Source organism: Lampris incognitus, chromosome 20 (genome assembly GCF_029633865.1).
Source record: "Lampris incognitus isolate fLamInc1 chromosome 20, fLamInc1.hap2, whole genome shotgun sequence".
Lineage (NCBI taxonomy): Eukaryota > Metazoa > Chordata > Actinopteri > Lampriformes > Lampridae > Lampris > Lampris incognitus.
This window is the reverse complement of record NC_079230.1, coordinates 28973473-28992513: the sequence shown is the minus strand read 5'-3', so window position 1 is coordinate 28992513 and position 19041 is coordinate 28973473. Positions and strand designations below refer to the sequence as shown.

General features: G+C 50.1%; 8 non-coding genes across 8 annotated transcripts; all 8 read left to right on the top strand.

Moving 5' to 3' along the window:
• Positions 1 to 1957: 1957 nt before the first annotated feature.
• LOC130131144 (U1 spliceosomal RNA) lies at positions 1958 to 2121 on the top strand. The gene has a single exon (XR_008812309.1). It is a non-coding gene; the product is annotated as a U1 spliceosomal RNA (small nuclear RNA).
• A 2209-nt stretch (positions 2122 to 4330) lies between these two features.
• On the top strand, positions 4331 to 4494 carry LOC130131168 (U1 spliceosomal RNA). The gene has a single exon (XR_008812331.1). It is a non-coding gene; the product is annotated as a U1 spliceosomal RNA (small nuclear RNA).
• A 2209-nt stretch (positions 4495 to 6703) lies between these two features.
• On the top strand, positions 6704 to 6867 carry LOC130131118 (U1 spliceosomal RNA). The gene has a single exon (XR_008812284.1). It is a non-coding gene; the product is annotated as a U1 spliceosomal RNA (small nuclear RNA).
• A 2209-nt stretch (positions 6868 to 9076) lies between these two features.
• LOC130131051 (U1 spliceosomal RNA) lies at positions 9077 to 9240 on the top strand. The gene has a single exon (XR_008812221.1). It is a non-coding gene; the product is annotated as a U1 spliceosomal RNA (small nuclear RNA).
• Positions 9241 to 11450: 2210 nt separating this feature from the next.
• LOC130131132 (U1 spliceosomal RNA) lies at positions 11451 to 11614 on the top strand. Its single transcript, XR_008812297.1, has one exon. It is a non-coding gene; the product is annotated as a U1 spliceosomal RNA (small nuclear RNA).
• A 2210-nt stretch (positions 11615 to 13824) lies between these two features.
• Positions 13825 to 13988, top strand: LOC130131049 (U1 spliceosomal RNA). Its single transcript, XR_008812220.1, has one exon. It is a non-coding gene; the product is annotated as a U1 spliceosomal RNA (small nuclear RNA).
• Positions 13989 to 16198: 2210 nt separating this feature from the next.
• LOC130131160 (U1 spliceosomal RNA) lies at positions 16199 to 16362 on the top strand. Its single transcript, XR_008812324.1, has one exon. It is a non-coding gene; the product is annotated as a U1 spliceosomal RNA (small nuclear RNA).
• A 2209-nt stretch (positions 16363 to 18571) lies between these two features.
• On the top strand, positions 18572 to 18735 carry LOC130131120 (U1 spliceosomal RNA). Its single transcript, XR_008812286.1, has one exon. It is a non-coding gene; the product is annotated as a U1 spliceosomal RNA (small nuclear RNA).
• The last annotated feature ends 306 nt before the right edge of the window (positions 18736 to 19041 follow it).

The window sequence follows — 19041 nt, the reverse complement described above, 5'->3', positions numbered from 1 at the left end:
GCCGCTTCGTTCCCCTGACAGTGAGGCGTTTCGCCAGGGCGACGTAGCGCGTGGCAGGATCACGCTATTCCTCCAGTTCTCCCTCTCCCCCGAACAGGCGCCCCGACCGATCAGAGGAGGCGCTACTGCAGCCACCTCGACACATACTCACATCCGGCTTCACACCCGCACACACGGCCAATTGTGGCTTTAGCGACACCAATCAAGGCGGGGGTAACACGGGGATTCGGTCCGGCGACGAGTCCTAAAAGTAGATGAAGAAAACCCAATTAAACAAATGAGACAAAAATATGATACTTGCTCATTCATTTATTGAGCAAAATGATCCAATATTTCACATCTGTGAGTGGCAAAAGTAGGTGAACCTTTGCTTTCAGTATCTGGAGTGACGCCCCTTGTGAAGCAACCTGTCAACACAACTCATAAGGCCATTTTCCACCAGCGGAGCTACCCGAACCTTTTAGGGGGCCGGCAGCTTTGCTGGTGTTTCCACTAGAGGAACTACCCCTGACCGGAACTCTTACTGGGACTTTTAAGGGAGCGTCTCTAGTCCCTGCTCTGGGGTCGGTACTTCTGAGCGGCCCTGAAAACCTGCTGGGAGGGGCTCGACGCCGATTGGTTGAACGTCGGAAGCAACCAGCCTTCTACTTCGGTGTTCAACAAGCGCAATTGTATAAGCCAGCAACCAAGCTGTGTGGTAGCAAACTTAATTTCGATCAAGCGAAATGGAGAAATCAGCCGAGAAACGGACAGACGAGGAGGTGCAGGCTTTGTTGGCTGACTACGCCACCGACGAGGTTCAGCGGGGGCTCGAGTCCTCCAGGAGAAACGAGACGATTTACCTCGACATTTCCCGCCACCTGGATGGGATAATTACGTCGCGGTGAAAGCTGTCGCAAAATGTTGACGTCAACTCATGATCCCGGCGGTTCCTACGTCGCTATGGAAACACGACTCTCGACAGGGCGACTACGGGGTAGTTCCACTTGTAATTCGCGCCAGCCTGTGAGTTCGTGTAGTTGTTCCTATGGAAAATCGCTAATAGCTATAGCTAACACCTTTCCTTCAAACGAATCATCGAAGAACAAACATCGCCGTAAACTTTGAAAACCACTCTTCTCCCTCTTGATAAGCTTTGATGCTCGTCTCATATGGGACCTATGACTGGTACGCTCCAATCGGCTCTTTCGGCTTCCGATTAGTCTAGAGCGTTCACTCACCGTAGACTTTTGACCGATCAGGAGCCGTAACTGTGTACAGTCGAGGTAGACTTTACACTCCTCTAGAACGCCTCGAGTTCAATTGAGCTTTCGCAAAGTACCTCCCCAGAACGGTGCTTGTCCAATCCGACCTTAGCAACGGTCCGTCAAGCTTTCAAACACACAACAAAATGCTGAAACGGTGTGCCTATGGGATCTGCAGATCGGATACTAGATATGTGAAAAGTTTGGAGGGGGTGTCATTTTCTTTCCCTTCCCGAAAGCCAGAACGCAAGAAGCGCAATGTCGTCAATAGATGTCACAGTATAGCAGACCCCATGGCCAGCTTAATCCATCCAAAATCAACAAAAATACCTGTCTGCTCCAAGCTAAGCTTGCTACTAGCTATTATTGATAGCTAATGTATTACTACTGTTACTTTTAACCACACAATGCGCTGATTTCTTCCTTCATGTTTTGGTGTTTTCCGGCTACTTCCTGGATAGTGCTGAAAGGCTTGACGGTCATAGCAACGGTAACTGACTTTGCGAAAGGTCAATTCCCCAAATGTTATAGACTCTGGACTGCATCATTTCCGGTAGTGGGGGACTGCGTTCGCGCTCTCCCCCGTTTACATGTTAAAAGAAACAAACCTTGATTTCTGTGAGGACAAAGCAGTCGCTTTACTTGATGCCGTGGCACCGTCATACAGATAGATGTGTGTCAGAATCAGCTCCTCTGTGCGATGGCTGGGGTTCATACTTACCTGGCAGGGGAGACACCATGATCAAGAAGGTGGTTCACCCACGGCGAGGCTTGACCATTGCACTCCGGTTGTGCTGACCTGTGCGAATTCCCCAAACGTGAGAATCTCGACTGCATAATTTCTGGTAGTGGGGGACTGCGTTCGCGCTCTCCCCTGATTAAATGTCAAAAGAAAAACAATATGGTTCCCGTTAAGGCAGGAAAACACAAACTTTACGACATTCGGCGTGTTAATGATCTTGCGTCCCTTAATTCATCATCGGGGTTTCGTTCCTCTTTGTCTCCCCAATTATATGGGACCAATTACCCCACTCTTCCGATCCCTCCCGGTTTCTGCTCCATCCCCTCTGCCATTGCGGGGAGGGCTGCAGACTACCACATGCCTCCTCCGACGCATGTGGAGTCGCCAGCCGCTTCGTTCCCCTGACAGTGAGGCGTTTCGCCAGGGCGACGTAGCGCGTGGCAGGATCACGCTATTCCTCCAGTTCTCCCTCTCCCCCGAACAGGCGCCCCGACCGATCAGAGGAGGCGCTACTGCAGCCACCTCGACACATACTCACATCCGGCTTCACACCCGCACACACGGCCAATTGTGGCTTTAGCGACACCAATCAAGGCGGGGGTAACACGGGGATTCGGTCCGGCGACGAGTCCTAAAAGTAGATGAAGAAAACCCAATTAAACAAATGAGACAAAAATATGATACTTGCTCATTCATTTATTGAGCAAAATGATCCAATATTTCACATCTGTGAGTGGCAAAAGTAGGTGAACCTTTGCTTTCAGTATCTGGAGTGACGCCCCTTGTGAAGCAACCTGTCAACACAACTCATAAGGCCATTTTCCACCAGCGGAACTACCCGAACCTTTTAGGGGGCCGGCAGCTTTGCTGGTGTTTCCACTAGAGGAACTACCCCTGACCGGAACTCTTACTGGGACTTTTAAGGGAGCGTCTCTAGTCCCTGCTCTGGGGTCGGTACTTCTGAGCGGCCCTGAAAACCTGCTGGGAGGGGCTCGACGCCGATTGGTTGAACGTCGGAAGCAACCAGCCTTCTACTTCGGTGTTCAACAAGCGCAATTGTATAAGCCAGCAACCAAGCTGTGTGGTAGCAAACTTTATTTCGATCAAGCGAAATGGAGAAATCAGCCGAGAAACGGACAGACGAGGAGGTGCAGGCTTTGTTGGCTGACTACGCCACCGACGAGGTTCAGCGGGGGCTCGAGTCCTCCAGGAGAAACGAGACGATTTACCTCGACATTTCCCGCCACCTGGATGGGATAATTACGTCGCGGTGAAAGCTGTCGCAAAATGTTGACGTCAACTCATGATCCCGGCGGTTCCTACGTCGCTATGGAAACACGACTCTCGACAGGGCGACTACGGGGTAGTTCCGCTTGTAATTCGCGCCAGCCTGTGAGTTCGTGTAGTTGTTCCTATGGAAAATCGCTAATAGCTATAGCTAACACCTTTCCTTCAAACGAATCATCGAAGAACAAACATCGCCGTAAACTTTGAAAACCACTCTTCTCCCTCTTGATAAGCTTTGATGCTCGTCTCATATGGGACCTATGACTGGTACGCTCCAATCGGCTCTTTCGGCTTCCGATTAGTCTAGAGCGTTCACTCACCGTAGACTTTTGACCGATCAGGAGCCGTAACTGTGTACAGTCGAGGTAGACTTTACACTCCTCTAGAACGCCTCGAGTTCAATTGAGCTTTCGCAAAGTACCTCCCCAGAACGGTGCTTGTCCAATCCGACCTTAGCAACGGTCCGTCAAGCTTTCAAACGCACAACAAAATGCTGAAACGGTGTGCCTATGGGATCTGCAGATCGGATACTAGATATGTGAAAAGTTTGGAGGGGGTGTCATTTTCTTTCCCTTCCCGAAACCCAGAACGCAAGAAGCGCAATGTCGTCAATAGATGTCACAGTATAGCAGACCCCATGGCCAGCTTAATACATCCAAAATCAACAAAAATACCTGTCTGCTCCAAGCTAAGCTTGCTACTAGCTATTATTGATAGCTAATGTATTACTACTGTTACTTTTAACCACACAATGCGCTGATTTCTTCCTTCATGTTTTGGTGTTTTCCGGCTACTTCCTGGATAGTTCTGAAAGGCTTGACGGTCATAGCAACGGTAACTGACTTTGCGAAAGGTCAATTCCCCAAATGTTATAGACTCTGGACTGCATCATTTCCGGTAGTGGGGGACTGCGTTCGCGCTCTCCCCCGTTTACATGTTAAAAGAAACAAACCTTGATTTCTGTGAGGACAAAGCAGTCGCTTTACTTGATGCCGTGGCACCGTCATACAGATAGATGTGTGTCAGAATCAGCTCCTCTGTGCGATGGCTGGGGTTCATACTTACCTGGCAGGGGAGACACCATGATCAAGAAGGTGGTTCACCCACGGCGAGGCTTGACCATTGCACTCCGGTTGTGCTGACCTGTGCGAATTCCCCAAACGTGGGAATCTCGACCCCCTAATTTCTGGTAGTGGGGGACTGCGTTCGCGCTCTCCCCTGATTAAATGTCAAAAGAAAAACAATATGGTTCCCGTTGAGGCAGGAAAACACAAACTTTACGACATTCGGCGTGTTAATAATCTTGCGTCCCTTAATTCATCATCGGGGTTTCGTTCCTCTTTGTCTCCCCAATTATATGGGACCAATTACCCCACTCTTCCGATCCCTCCCGGTTTCTGCTCCATCCCCTCTGCCATTGCGGGGAGGGCTGCAGACTACCACATGCCTCCTCCGACGCATGTGGAGTCGCCAGCCGCTTCGTTCCCCTGACAGTGAGGCGTTTCGCCAGGGCGACGTAGCGCGTGGCACGATCACGCTATTCCTCCAGTTCTCCCTCTCCCCCGAACAGGCGCCCCGACCGATCAGAGGAGGCGCTACTGCAGCCACCTCGACACATACTCACATCCGGCTTCACACCCGCACACACGGCCAATTGTGGCTTTAGCGACACCAATCAAGGCGGGGGTAACACGGGGATTCGGTCCGGCGACGAGTCCTAAAAGTAGATGAAGAAAACCCAATTAAACAAATGAGACAAAAATATGATACTTGCTCATTCATTTATTGAGCAAAATGATCCAATATTTCACATCTGTGAGTGGCAAAAGTAGGTGAACCTTTGCTTTCAGTATCTGGAGTGACGCCCCTTGTGAAGCAACCTGTCAACACAACTCATAAGGCCATTTTCCACCAGCGGAGCTACCCGAACCTTTTAGGGGGCCGGCAGCTTTGCTGGTGTTTCCACTAGAGGAACTACCCCTGACCGGAACTCTTACTGGGACTTTTAAGGGAGCGTCTCTAGTCCCTGCTCTGGGGTCGGTACTTCTGAGCGGCCCTGAAAACCTGCTGGGAGGGGCTCGACGCCGATTGGTTGAACGTCGGAAGCAACCAGCCTTCTACTTCGGTGTTCAACAAGCGCAATTGTATAAGCCAGCAACCAAGCTGTGTGGTAGCAAACTTAATTTCGATCAAGCGAAATGGAGAAATCAGCCGAGAAACGGACAGACGAGGAGGTGCAGGCTTTGTTGGCTGACTACGCCACCGACGAGGTTCAGCGGGGGCTCGAGTCCTCCAGGAGAAACGAGACGATTTACCTCGACATTTCCCGCCACCTGGATGGGATAATTACGTCGCGGTGAAAGCTGTCGCAAAATGTTGACGTCAACTCATGATCCCGGCGGTTCCTACGTCGCTATGGAAACACGACTCTCGACAGGGCGACTACGGGGTAGTTCCACTTGTAATTCGCGCCAGCCTGTGAGTTCGTGTAGTTGTTCCTATGGAAAATCGCTAATAGCTATAGCTAACACCTTTCCTTCAAACGAATCATCGAAGAACAAACATCGCCGTAAACTTTGAAAACCACTCTTCTCCCTCTTGATAAGCTTTGATGCTCGTCTCATATGGGACCTATGACTGGTACGCTCCAATCGGCTCTTTCGGCTTCCGATTAGTCTAGAGCGTTCACTCACCGTAGACTTTTGACCGATCAGGAGCCGTAACTGTGTACAGTCGAGGTAGACTTTACACTCCTCTAGAACGCCTCGAGTTCAATTGAGCTTTCGCAAAGTACCTCCCCAGAACGGTGCTTGTCCAATCCGACCTTAGCAACGGTCCGTCAAGCTTTCAAACACACAACAAAATGCTGAAACGGTGTGCCTATGGGATCTGCAGATCGGATACTAGATATGTGAAAAGTTTGGAGGGGGTGTCATTTTCTTTCCCTTCCCGAAACCCAGAACGCAAGAAGCGCAATGTCGTCAATAGATGTCACAGTATAGCAGACCCCATGGCCAGCTTAATCCATCCAAAATCAACAAAAATACCTGTCTGCTCCAAGCTAAGCTTGCTACTAGCTATTATTGATAGCTAATGTATTACTACTGTTACTTTTAACCACACAATGCGCTGATTTCTTCCTTCATGTTTTGGTATTTTCCGGCTACTTCCTGGATAGTTCTGAAAGGCTTGACGGTCATAGCAACGGTAACTGACTTTGCGAAAGGTCAATTCCCCAAATGTTATAGACTCTGGACTGCATCATTTCCGGTAGTGGGGGACTGCGTTCGCGCTCTCCCCCGTTTACATGTTAAAAGAAACAAACCTTGATTTCTGTGAGGACAAAGCAGTCGCTTTACTTGATGCCGTGGCACCGTCATACAGATAGATGTGTGTCAGAATCAGCTCCCCTGTGCGATGGCTGGGGTTCATACTTACCTGGCAGGGGAGACACCATGATCAAGAAAGTGGTTCACCCACGGCGAGGCTTGACCATTGCACTCCGGTTGTGCTGACCTGTGCGAATTCCCCAAACGTGGGAATCTCGACTGCATAATTTCTGGTAGTGGGGGACTGCGTTCGCGCTCTCCCCTGATTAAATGTTAAAAGAAAAACAATATGGTTCCCGTTAAGGCAGGAAAACACAAACTTTACGACATTCGGCGTGTTAATAATCTTGCGTCCCTTAATTCATCATCGGGGTTTCGTTCCTCTTTGTCTCCCCAATTATATGGGACCAATTACCCCACTCTTCCGATCCCTCCCGGTTTCTGCTCCATCCCCTCTGCCATTGCGGGGAGGGCTGCAGACTACCACATGCCTCCTCCGACGCATGTGGAGTCGCCAGCCGCTTCGTTCCCCTGACAGTGAGGCGTTTCGCCAGGGCGACGTAGCGCGTGGCACGATCACGCTATTCCTCCAGTTCTCCCTCTCCGCCGAACAGGCGCCCCGACCGATCAGAGGAGGCGCTACTGCAGCCACCTCGACACATACTCACATCCGGCTTCACACCCGCACACACGGCCAATTGTGGCTTTAGCGACACCAATCAAGGCGGGGGTAACACGGGGATTCGGTCCGGCGACGAGTCCTAAAAGTAGATGAAGAAAACCCAATTAAACAAATGAGACAAAAATATGATACTTGCTCATTCATTTATTGAGCAAAATGATCCAATATTTCACATCTGTGAGTGGCAAAAGTAGGTGAACCTTTGCTTTCAGTATCTGGAGTGACGCCCCTTGTGAAGCAACCTGTCAACACAACTCATAAGGCCATTTTCCACCAGCGGAACTACCCGAACCTTTTAGGGGGCCGGCAGCTTTGCTGGTGTTTCCACTAGAGGAACTACCCCTGACCGGAACTCTTACTGGGACTTTTAAGGGAGCGTCTCTAGTCCCTGCTCTGGGGTCGGTACTTCTGAGCGGCCCTGAAAACCTGCTGGGAGGGGCTCGACGCCGATTGGTTGAACGTCGGAAGCAACCAGCCTTCTACTTCGGTGTTCAACAAGCGCAATTGTATAAGCCAGCAACCAAGCTGTGTGGTAGCAAACTTTATTTCGATCAAGCGAAATGGAGAAATCAGCCGAGAAACGGACAGACGAGGAGGTGCAGGCCTTGTTGGCTGACTACGCCACCGACGAGGTTCAGCGGGGGCTCGAGTCCTCCAGGAGAAACGAGAAGATTTACCTCGACATTTCCCGCCACCTGGATGGGATAATTACGTCGCGGTGAAAGCTGTCGCAAAATGCTGACGTCAACTCATGATCCCGGCGGTTCCTACGTCGCTATGGAAACACGACTCTCGACAGGGCGACTACGGGGTAGTTCCACTTGTAATTCGCGCCAGCCTGTGAGTTCGTGTAGTTGTTCCTATGGAAAATCGCTAATAGCTATAGCTAACACTTTTCCTTCAAAGGAATCATCGAAGAACAAACATCGCCGTAAACTTTGAAAACCACTCTTCTTCCTCTTGATAAGCTTTGATGCTCGTCTCATCTGGGACCTATGACTGGTACGCTACAATCGGCTCTTTCGGCTTCCGATTAGTCTAGAGCGTTCACTCACCGTAGACTTTAGACCGATCAGGAGCCGTAACTGTGTACAGTCGAGGTAGACTTTACACTCCTCTAGAACGCCTCGAGTTCAATTGAGCTTTCGCAAAGTACCTCCCCAGAACGGTGCTTGTCCAATCCGACCTTAGCAACGGTCCGTCAAGCTTTCAAACACACAACAAAATGCTGAAACGGTGTGCCTATGGGATCTGCAGATCGGATACTAGATATGTGAAAAGTTTGGAGGGGGTGTCATTTTCTTTCCCTTCCCGAAAGCCAGAACGCAAGAAGCGCAATGTCGTCAATAGATGTCACAGTATAGCAGACCCCATGGCCAGCTTAATCCATCCAAAATCAACAAAAATACCTGTCTGCTCCAAGCTAAGCTTGCTACTAGCTATTATTGATAGCTAATGTATTACTACTGTTACTTTTAACCACACAATGCGCTGATTTCTTCCTTCATGTTTTGGTGTTTTCCGGCTACTTCCTGGATAGTTCTGAAAGGCTTGACGGTCATAGCAACGGTAACTGACTTTGCGAAAGGTCAATTCCCCAAATGTTATAGACTCTGGACTGCATCATTTCCGGCAGTGGGGGACTGCGTTCGCGCTCTCCCCCGTTTACATGTTAAAAGAAACAAACCTTGATTTCTGTGAGGACAAAGCAGTCGCTTTACTTGATGCCGTGGCACCGTCATACAGATAGATGTGTGTCAGAATCAGCTCCTCTGTGCGATGGCTGGGGTTCATACTTACCTGGCAGGGGAGACACCATGATCAAGAAGGTGGTTCACCCACGGCGAGGCTTGACCATTGCACTCCGGTTGTGCTGACCTGTGCGAATTCCCCAAACGTGGGAATCTCGACTGCATAATTTCTGGTAGTGGGGGACTGCGTTCGCGCTCTCCCCTGATTAAATGTCAAAAGAAAAACAATATGGTTCCCGTTAAGGCAGGGAAACACAAACTTTACGACATTCGGCGTGTTAATAATCTTGCGTCCCTTAATTCATCATCGGGGTTTCGTTCCTCTTTGTCTCCCCAATTATATGGGACCAATTACCCCACTCTTCCGATCCCTCCCGGTTTCTGCTCCATCCCCTCTGCCATTGCGCGGAGGGCTGCAGACTACCTCATGCCTCCTCCGACGCATGTGGAGTCGCCAGCCGCTTCGTTCCCCTGACAGTGAGGCGTTTCGCCAGGGCGACGTAGCGCGTGGCAGGATCACGCTATTCCTCCAGTTCTCCCTCTCCCCCGAACAGGCGCCCCGACCGATCAGAGGAGGCGCTACTGCAGCCACCTCGACACATACTCACATCCGGCTTCACACCCGCACACACGGCCAATTGTGGCTTTAGCGACACCAATCAAGGCGGGGGTAACACGGGGATTCGGTCCGGCGACGAGTCCTAAAAGTAGATGAAGAAAACCCAATTAAACAAATGAGACAAAAATATGATACTTGCTCATTCATTTATTGAGCAAAATGATCCAATATTTCACATCTGTGAGTGGCAAAAGTAGGTGAACCTTTGCTTTCAGTATCTGAAGTGACGCCCCTTGTGAAGCAACCTGTCAAACACAACTCATAAGGCCATTTTCCACCAGCGGAACTACCCGAACCTTTTAGGGGGCCGGCAGCTTTGCTGGTGTTTCCACTAGAGGAACTACCCCTGACCGGAACTCTTACTGGGACTTTTAAGGGAGCGTCTCTAGTCCCTGCTCTGGGGTCGGTACTTCTGAGCGGCCCTGAAAACCTGCTGGGAGGGGCTCGACGCCGATTGGTTGAAGGTCGGAAGCAACCAGCCTTCTACTTCGGTGTTCAACAAGCGCAATTGTATAAGCCAGCAACCAAGCTGTGTGGTAGCAAACTTAATTTCGATCAAGCGAAATGGAGAAATCAGCCGAGAAACGGACAGACGAGGAGGTGCAGGCTTTGTTGGCTGACTACGCCACCGACGAGGTTCAGCGGGGGCTCGAGTCCTCCAGGAGAAACGAGACGATTTACCTCGACATTTCCCGCCACCTGGATGGGATAATTACGTCGCGGTGAAAGCTGTCGCAAAATGCTGACGTCAACTCATGATCCCGGCGGTTCCTACGTCGCTATGGAAACACGACTCTCGACAGGGCGACTACGGGGTAGTTCCACTTGTAATTCGCGCCAGCCTGTGAGTTCGTGTAGTTGTTCCTATGGAAAATCGCTAATAGCTATAGCTAACACTTTTCCTTCAAAGGAATCATCGAAGAACAAACATCGCCGTAAACTTTGAAAACCACTCTTCTTCCTCTTGATAAGCTTTGATGCTCGTCTCATCTGGGACCTATGACTGGTACGCTCCAATCGGCTCTTTCGGCTTCCGATTAGTCTAGAGCGTTCACTCACCGTAGACTTTAGACCGATCAGGAGCCGTAACTGTGTACAGTCGAGGTAGACTTTACACTCCTCTAGAACGCCTCGAGTTCAATTGAGCTTTCGCAAAGTACCTCCCCAGAACGGTGCTTGTCCAATCCGACCTTAGCAACGGTCCGTCAAGCTTTCAAACACACAACAAAATGCTGAAACGGTGTGCCTATGGGATCTGCAGATCGGATACTAGATATGTGAAAAGTTTGGAGGGGGTGTCATTTTCTTTCCCTTCCCGAAACCCAGAACGCAAGAAGCGCAATGTCGTCAATAGATGTCACAGTATAGCAGACCCCATGGCCAGCTTAATCCATCCAAAATCAACAAAAATACCTGTCTGCTCCAAGCTAAGCTTGCTACTAGCTATTATTGATAGCTAATGTATTACTACTGTTACTTTTAACCACACAATGCGCTGATTTCTTCCTTCATGTTTTGGTGTTTTCCGGCTACTTCCTGGATAGTTCTGAAAGGCTTGACGGTCATAGCAACGGTAACTGACTTTGCGAAAGGTCAATTCCCCAAATGTTATAGACTCTGGACTGCATCATTTCCGGTAGTGGGGGACTGCGTTCGCGCTCTCCCCCGTTTACATGTTAAAAGAAACAAACCTTGATTTCTGTGAGGACAAAGCAGTCGCTTTACTTGATGCCGTGGCACCGTCATACAGATAGATGTGTGTCAGAATCAGGTCCTCTGTGCGATGGCTGGGGTTCATACTTACCTGGCAGGGGAGACACCATGATCAAGAAGGTGGTTCACCCACGGCGAGGCTTGACCATTGCACTCCGGTTGTGCTGACCTGTGCGAATTCCCCAAACGTGGGAATCTCGACTGCATAATTTCTGGTAGTGGGGGACTGCGTTCGCGCTCTCTCCTGATTAAATGTCAAAAGAAAAACAATATGGTTCCCGTTAAGGCAGGGAAACACAAACTTTACGACATTCGGCGTGTTAATAATCTTGCGTCCCTTAATTCATCATCGGGGTTTCGTTCCTCTTTGTCTCCCCAATTATATGGGACCAATTACCCCACTCTTCCGATCCCTCCCGGTTTCTGCTCCATCCCCTCTGCCATTGCGCGGAGGGCTGCAGACTACCTCATGCCTCCTCCGACGCATGTGGAGTCGCCAGCCGCTTCGTTCCCCTGACAGTGAGGCGTTTCGCCAGGGCGACGTAGCGCGTGGCAGGATCACGCTATTCCTCCAGTTCTCCCTCTCCCCCGAACAGGCGCCCCGACCGATCAGAGGAGGCGCTACTGCAGCCACCTCGACACATACTCACATCCGGCTTCACACCCGCACACACGGCCAATTGTGGCTTTAGCGACACCAATCAAGGCGGGGGTAACACGGGGATTCGGTCCGGCGACGAGTCCTAAAAGTAGATGAAGAAAACCCAATTAAACAAATGAGACAAAAATATGATACTTGCTCATTCATTTATTGAGCAAAATGATCCAATATTTCACATCTGTGAGTGGCAAAAGTAGGTGAACCTTTGCTTTCAGTATCTGAAGTGACGCCCCTTGTGAAGCAACCTGTCAAACACAACTCATAAGGCCATTTTCCACCAGCGGAACTACCCGAACCTTTTAGGGGGCCGGCAGCTTTGCTGGTGTTTCCACTAGAGGAACTACCCCTGACCGGAACTCTTACTGGGACTTTTAAGGGAGCGTCTCTAGTCCCTGCTCTGGGGTCGGTACTTCTGAGCGGCCCTGAAAACCTGCTGGGAGGGGCTCGACGCCGATTGGTTGAAGGTCGGAAGCAACCAGCCTTCTACTTCGGTGTTCAACAAGCGCAATTGTATAAGCCAGCAACCAAGCTGTGTGGTAGCAAACTTAATTTCGATCAAGCGAAATGGAGAAATCAGCCGAGAAACGGACAGACGAGGAGGTGCAGGCTTTGTTGGCTGACTACGCCACCGACGAGGTTCAGCGGGGGCTCGAGTCCTCCAGGAGAAACGAGACGATTTACCTCGACATTTCCCGCCACCTGGATGGGATAATTACGTCGCGGTGAAAGCTGTCGCAAAATGCTGACGTCAACTCATGATCCCGGCGGTTCCTACGTCGCTATGGAAACACGACTCTCGACAGGGCGACTACGGGGTAGTTCCACTTGTAATTCGCGCCAGCCTGTGAGTTCGTGTAGTTGTTCCTATGGAAAATCGCTAATAGCTATAGCTAACACTTTTCCTTCAAAGGAATCATCGAAGAACAAACATCGCCGTAAACTTTGAAAACCACTCTTCTTCCTCTTGATAAGCTTTGATGCTCGTCTCATCTGGGACCTATGACTGGTACGCTACAATCGGCTCTTTCGGCTTCCGATTAGTCTAGAGCGTTCACTCACCGTAGACTTTAGACCGATCAGGAGCCGTAACTGTGTACAGTCGAGGTAGACTTTACACTCCTCTAGAACGCCTCGAGTTCAATTGAGCTTTCGCAAAGTACCTCCCCAGAACGGTGCTTGTCCAATCCGACCTTAGCAACGGTCCGTCAAGCTTTCAAACACACAACAAAATGCTGAAACGGTGTGCCTATGGGATCTGCAGATCGGATACTAGATATGTGAAAAGTTTGGAGGGGGTGTCATTTTCTTTCCCTTCCCGAAAGCCAGAACGCAAGAAGCGCAATGTCGTCAATAGATGTCACAGTATAGCAGACCCCATGGCCAGCTTAATCCATCCAAAATCAACAAAAATACCTGTCTGCTCCAAGCTAAGCTTGCTACTAGCTATTATTGATAGCTAATGTATTACTACTGTTACTTTTAACCACACAATGCGCTGATTTCTTCCTTCATGTTTTGGTGTTTTCCGGCTACTCCCTGGATAGTTCTGAAAGGCTTGACGGTCATAGCAACGGTAACTGACTTTGCGAAAGGTCAATTCCCCAAATGTTATAGACTCTGGACTGCATCATTTCCGGTAGTGGGGGACTGCGTTCGCGCTCTCCCCCGTTTACATGTTAAAAGAAACAAACCTTGATTTCTGTGAGGACAAAGCAGTCGCTTTACTTGATGCCGTGGCACCGTCATACAGATAGATGTGTGTCAGAATCAGCTCCTCTGTGCGATGGCTGGGGTTCATACTTACCTGGCAGGGGAGACACCATGATCAAGAAGGTGGTTCACCCACGGCGAGGCTTGACCATTGCACTCCGGTTGTGCTGACCTGTGCGAATTCCCCAAACGTGGGAATCTCGACTGCATAATTTCTGGTAGTGGGGGACTGCGTTCGCGCTCTCCCCTGATTAAATGTCAAAAGAAAAACAATAAGGTTCCCGTTAAGGCAGGAAAACACAAACTTTACGACATTCGGCGTGTTAATAATCTTGCGTCCCTTAATTCATCATCGGGGTTTCGTTCCTCTTTGTCTCCCCAATTATATGGGACCAATTACCCCACTCTTCCGATCCCTCCCGGTTTCTGCTCCATCCCCTCTGCCATTGCGGGGAGGGCTGCAGACTACCACATGCCTCCTCCGACGCATGTGGAGTCGCCAGCCGCTTCGTTCCCCTGACAGTGAGGCGTTTCGCCAGGGCGACGTAGCGCGTGGCACGATCACGCTATTCCTCCAGTTCTCCCTCTCCCCCGAACAGGCGCCCCGACCGATCAGAGGAGGCGCTACTGCAGCCACCTCGACACATACTCACATCCGGCTTCACACCCGCACACACGGCCAATTGTGGCTTTAGCGACACCAATCAAGGCGGGGGTAACACGGGGATTCGGTCCGGCGACGAGTCCTAAAAGTAGATGAAGAAAACCCAATTAAACAAATGAGACAAAAATATGATACTTGCTCATTCATTTATTGAGCAAAATGATCCAATATTTCACATCTGTGAGTGGCAAAAGTAGGTGAACCTTTGCTTTCAGTATCTGAAGTGACGCCCCTTGTGAAGCAACCTGTCAAACACAACTCATAAGGCCATTTTCCACCAGCGGAACTACCCGAACCTTTTAGGGGGCCGGCAGCTTTGCTGGTGTTTCCACTAGAGGAACTACCCCTGACCGGAACTCTTACTGGGACTTTTAAGGGAGCGTCTCTAGTCCCTGCTCTGGGGTCGGTACTTCTGAGCGGCCCTGAAAACCTGCTGGGAGGGGCTCGACGCCGATTGGTTGAACGTCGGAAGCAACCAGCCTTCTACTTCGGTGTTCAACAAGCGCAATTGTATAAGCCAGCAACCAAGCTGTGTGGTAGCAAACTTAATTTCGATCAAGCGAAATGGAGAAATCAGCCGAGAAACGGACAGACGAGGAGGTGCAGGCTTTGTTGGCTGACTACGCCACCGACGAGGTTCAGCGGGGGCTCGAGTCCTCCAGGAGAAACGAGACGATTTACCTCGACATTTCCCGCCACCTGGATGGGATAATTACGTCGCGGTGAAAGCTGTCGCAAAATGCTGACGTCAACTCATGATCCCGGCGGTTCCTACGTCGCTATGGAAACACGACTCTCGACAGGGCGACTACGGGGTAGTTCCACTTGTAATTCGCGCCAGCCTGTGAGTTCGTGTAGTTGTTCCTATGGAAAATCGCTAATAGCTATAGCTAACACTTTTCCTTCAAAGGAATCATCGAAGAACAAACATCGCCGTAAACTTTGAAAACCACTCTTCTTCCTCTTGATAAGCTTTGATGCTCGTCTCATCTGGGACCTATGACTGGTACGCTACAATCGGCTCTTTCGGCTTCCGATTAGTCTAGAGCGTTCACTCACCGTAGACTTTAGACCGATCAGGAGCCGTAACTGTGTACAGTCGAGGTAGACTTTACACTCCTCTAGAACGCCTCGAGTTCAATTGAGCTTTCGCAAAGTACCTCCCCAGAACGGTGCTTGTCCAATCCGACCTTAGCAACGGTCCGTCAAGCTTTCAAACGCACAACAAAATGCTGAAACGGTGTGCCTATGGGATCTGCAGATCGGATACTAGATATGTGAAAAGTTTGGAGGGGGTGTCATTTTCTTTCCCTTCCCGAAAGCCAGAACGCAAGAAGCGCAATGTCGTCAATAGATGTCACAGTATAGCAGACCCCATGGCCAGCTTAATCCATCCAAAATCAACAAAAATACCTGTCTGCTCCAAGCTAAGCTTGCTACTAGCTATTATTGATAGCTAATGTATTACTACTGTTACTTTTAACCACACAATGCGCTGATTTCTTTCTTCATGTTTTGGTGTTTTCCGGCTACTCCCTGGATAGTTCTGAAAGGCTTGACGGTCATAGCAACGGTAACTGACTTTGCGAAAGGTCAATTCCCCAAATGTTATAGACTCTGGACTGCATCATTTCCGGTAGTGGGGGACTGCGTTCGCGCTCTCCCCCGTTTACATGTTAAAAGAAACAAACCTTGATTTCTGTGAGGACAAAGCAGTCGCTTTACTTGATGCCGTGGCACCGTCATACAGATAGATGTGTGTCAGAATCAGCTCCTCTGTGCGATGGCTGGGGTTCATACTTACCTGGCAGGGGAGACACCATGATCAAGAAGGTGGTTCACCCACGGCGAGGCTTGACCATTGCACTCCGGTTGTGCTGACCTGTAAGAATTCCCCAAACGTGGGAATCTCGACTGCATAATTTCTGGTAGTGGGGGACTGCGTTCGCGCTCTCCCCTGATTAAATGTCAAAAGAAAAACAATAAGGTTCCCGTTAAGGCAGGAAAACACAAACTTTACGACATTCGGCGTGTTAATAATCTTGCGTCCCTTAATTCATCATCGGGGTTTCGTTCCTCTTTGTCTCCCCAATTATATGGGACCAATTACCCCACTCTTCCGATCCCTCCCGGTTTCTGCTCCATCCCCTCTGCCATTGCGGGGAGGGCTGCAGACTACCACATGCCTCCTCCGACGCATGTGGAGTCGCCAGCCGCTTCGTTCCCCTGACAGTGAGGCGTTTCGCCAGGGCGACGTAGCGCGTGGCACGATCACGCTATTCCTCCAGTTCTCCCTCTCCCCCGAACAGGCGCCCCGACCGATCAGAGGAGGCGCTACTGCAGCCACCTCGACACATACTCACATCCGGCTTCACACCCGCACACACGGCCAATTGTGGCTTTAGCGACACCAATCAAGGCGGGGGTAACACGGGGATTCGGTCCGGCGACGAGTCCTAAAAGTAGATGAAGAAAACCCAATTAAACAAATGAGACAAAAATATGATACTTGCTCATTCATTTATTGAGCAAAATGATCCAATATTTCACATCTGTGAGTGGCAAAAGTAGGTGAACCTTTGCTTTCAGTATCTGGAGTGACGCCCCTTGTGAAGCAACCTGTCAACACAACTCATAAGGCCATTTTCCACCAGCGGAGCTACCCGAACCTTTTAGGGGGCCGGCAGCTTTGCTGGTGTTTCCACTAGAGGAACTACCCCTGACCGGAACTCTTACTGGGACTTTTAAGGGAGCGTCTCTAGTCCCTGCTCTGGGGTCGGTACTTCTGAGCGGCCCTGAAAACCTGCTGGGAGGGGCTCGACGCCGATTGGTTGAACGTCGGAAGCAACCAGCCTTCTACTTCGGTGTTCAACAAGCGCAATTGTATAAGCCAGCAACCAAGCTGTGTGGTAGCAAACTTAATTTCGATCAAGCGAAATGGAGAAATCAGCCGAGAAACGGACAGACGAGGAGGTGCAGGCTTTGTTGGCTGACTACGCCACCGACGAGGTTCAGCGGGGGCTCGAGTCCTCCAGGAGAAACGAGACGATTTACCTCGACATTTCCCGCCACCTGGATGGGATAATTACGTCGCGGTGAAAGCTGTCGCAAAATGCTGACGTCAACTCATGATCCCGGCGGTTCCTACGTCGCTATGGAAACACGACTCTCGACAGGGCGACTACGGGGTAGTTCCACTTGTAATTCGCGCCAGCCTGTGAGTTCGTGTAGTTGTTCCTATGGAAAATCGCTAATAGCTATAGCTAACACTTTTCCTTCAAAGGAATCATCGAAGAACAAACATCGCCGTAAACTTTGAAAACCACTCTTCTTCCTCTTGATAAGCTTTGATGCTCGTCTCATCTGGGACCTATGACTGGTACGCTCCAATCGGCTCTTTCGGCTTCCGATTAGTCTAGAGCGTTCACTCACCGTAGACTTTAGACCGATCAGGAGCCGTAACTGTGTACAGTCGAGGTAGACTTTACACTCCTCTAGAACGCCTCGAGTTCAATTGAGCTTTCGCAAAGTACCTCCCCAGAACGGTGCTTGTCCAATCCGACCTTAGCAACGGTCCGTCAAGCTTTCAAACGCACAACAAAATGCTGAAACGGTGTGCCTATGGGATCTGCAGATCGGATACTAGATATGTGAAAAGTTTGGAGGGGGTGTCATTTTCTTTCCCTTCCCGAAAGCCAGAACGCAAGAAGCGCAATGTCGTCAATAGATGTCACAGTATAGCAGACCCCATGGCCAGCTTAATCTATCCAAAATCAACAAAAATACCTGTCTGCTCCAAGCTAAGCTTGCTACTAGCTATTATTGATAGCTAATGTATTACTACTGTTACTTTTAACCACACAATGCGCTGATTTCTTCCTTCATGTTTTGGTGTTTTCCGGCTACTTCCTGGATAGTTCTGAAAGGCTTGACGGTCATAGCAACGGTAACTGACTTTGCGAAAGGTCAATTCCCCAAATGTTATAGACTCTGGACTGCATCATTTCCGGTAGTGGGGGACTGCGTTCGCGCTCTCCCCCGTTTACATGTTAAAAGAAACAAACCTTGATTTCTGTGAGGACAAAGCAGTCGCTTTACTTGATGCCGTGGCACCGTCATACAGATAGATGTGTGTCAGAATCAGCTCCTCTGTGCGATGGCTGGGGTTCATACTTACCTGGCAGGGGAGACACCATGATCAAGAAGATGGTTCACCCACGGCGAGGCTTGACCATTGCACTCCGGTTGTGCTGACCTGTGCGAATTCCCCGAACGTGGGAATCTCGACTGCATAATTTCTGATAGTGGGGGACTGCGTTCGCGCTCTCCCCTGATTAAATGTCAAAAGAAAAACAATATGGTTCCCCTTAAGGCAGGAAAACACAAACTTTACGACATTCGGCGTGTTAATGATCTTGCGTCCCTTAATTCATCATCGGGGTTTCGTTCCTCTTTGTCTCCCCAATTATATGGGACCAATTACCCCACTCTTCCGATCCCTCCCGGTTTCTGCTCCATCCCCTCTGCCATTGCGGGGAGGGCTGCAGACTACCACATGCCTCCTCCGACGCATGTGGAGTCGCCAGCCGCTTCGTTCCCCTGACAGTGAGGCGTTTCGCCAGGGCGACGTAGCGCGTGG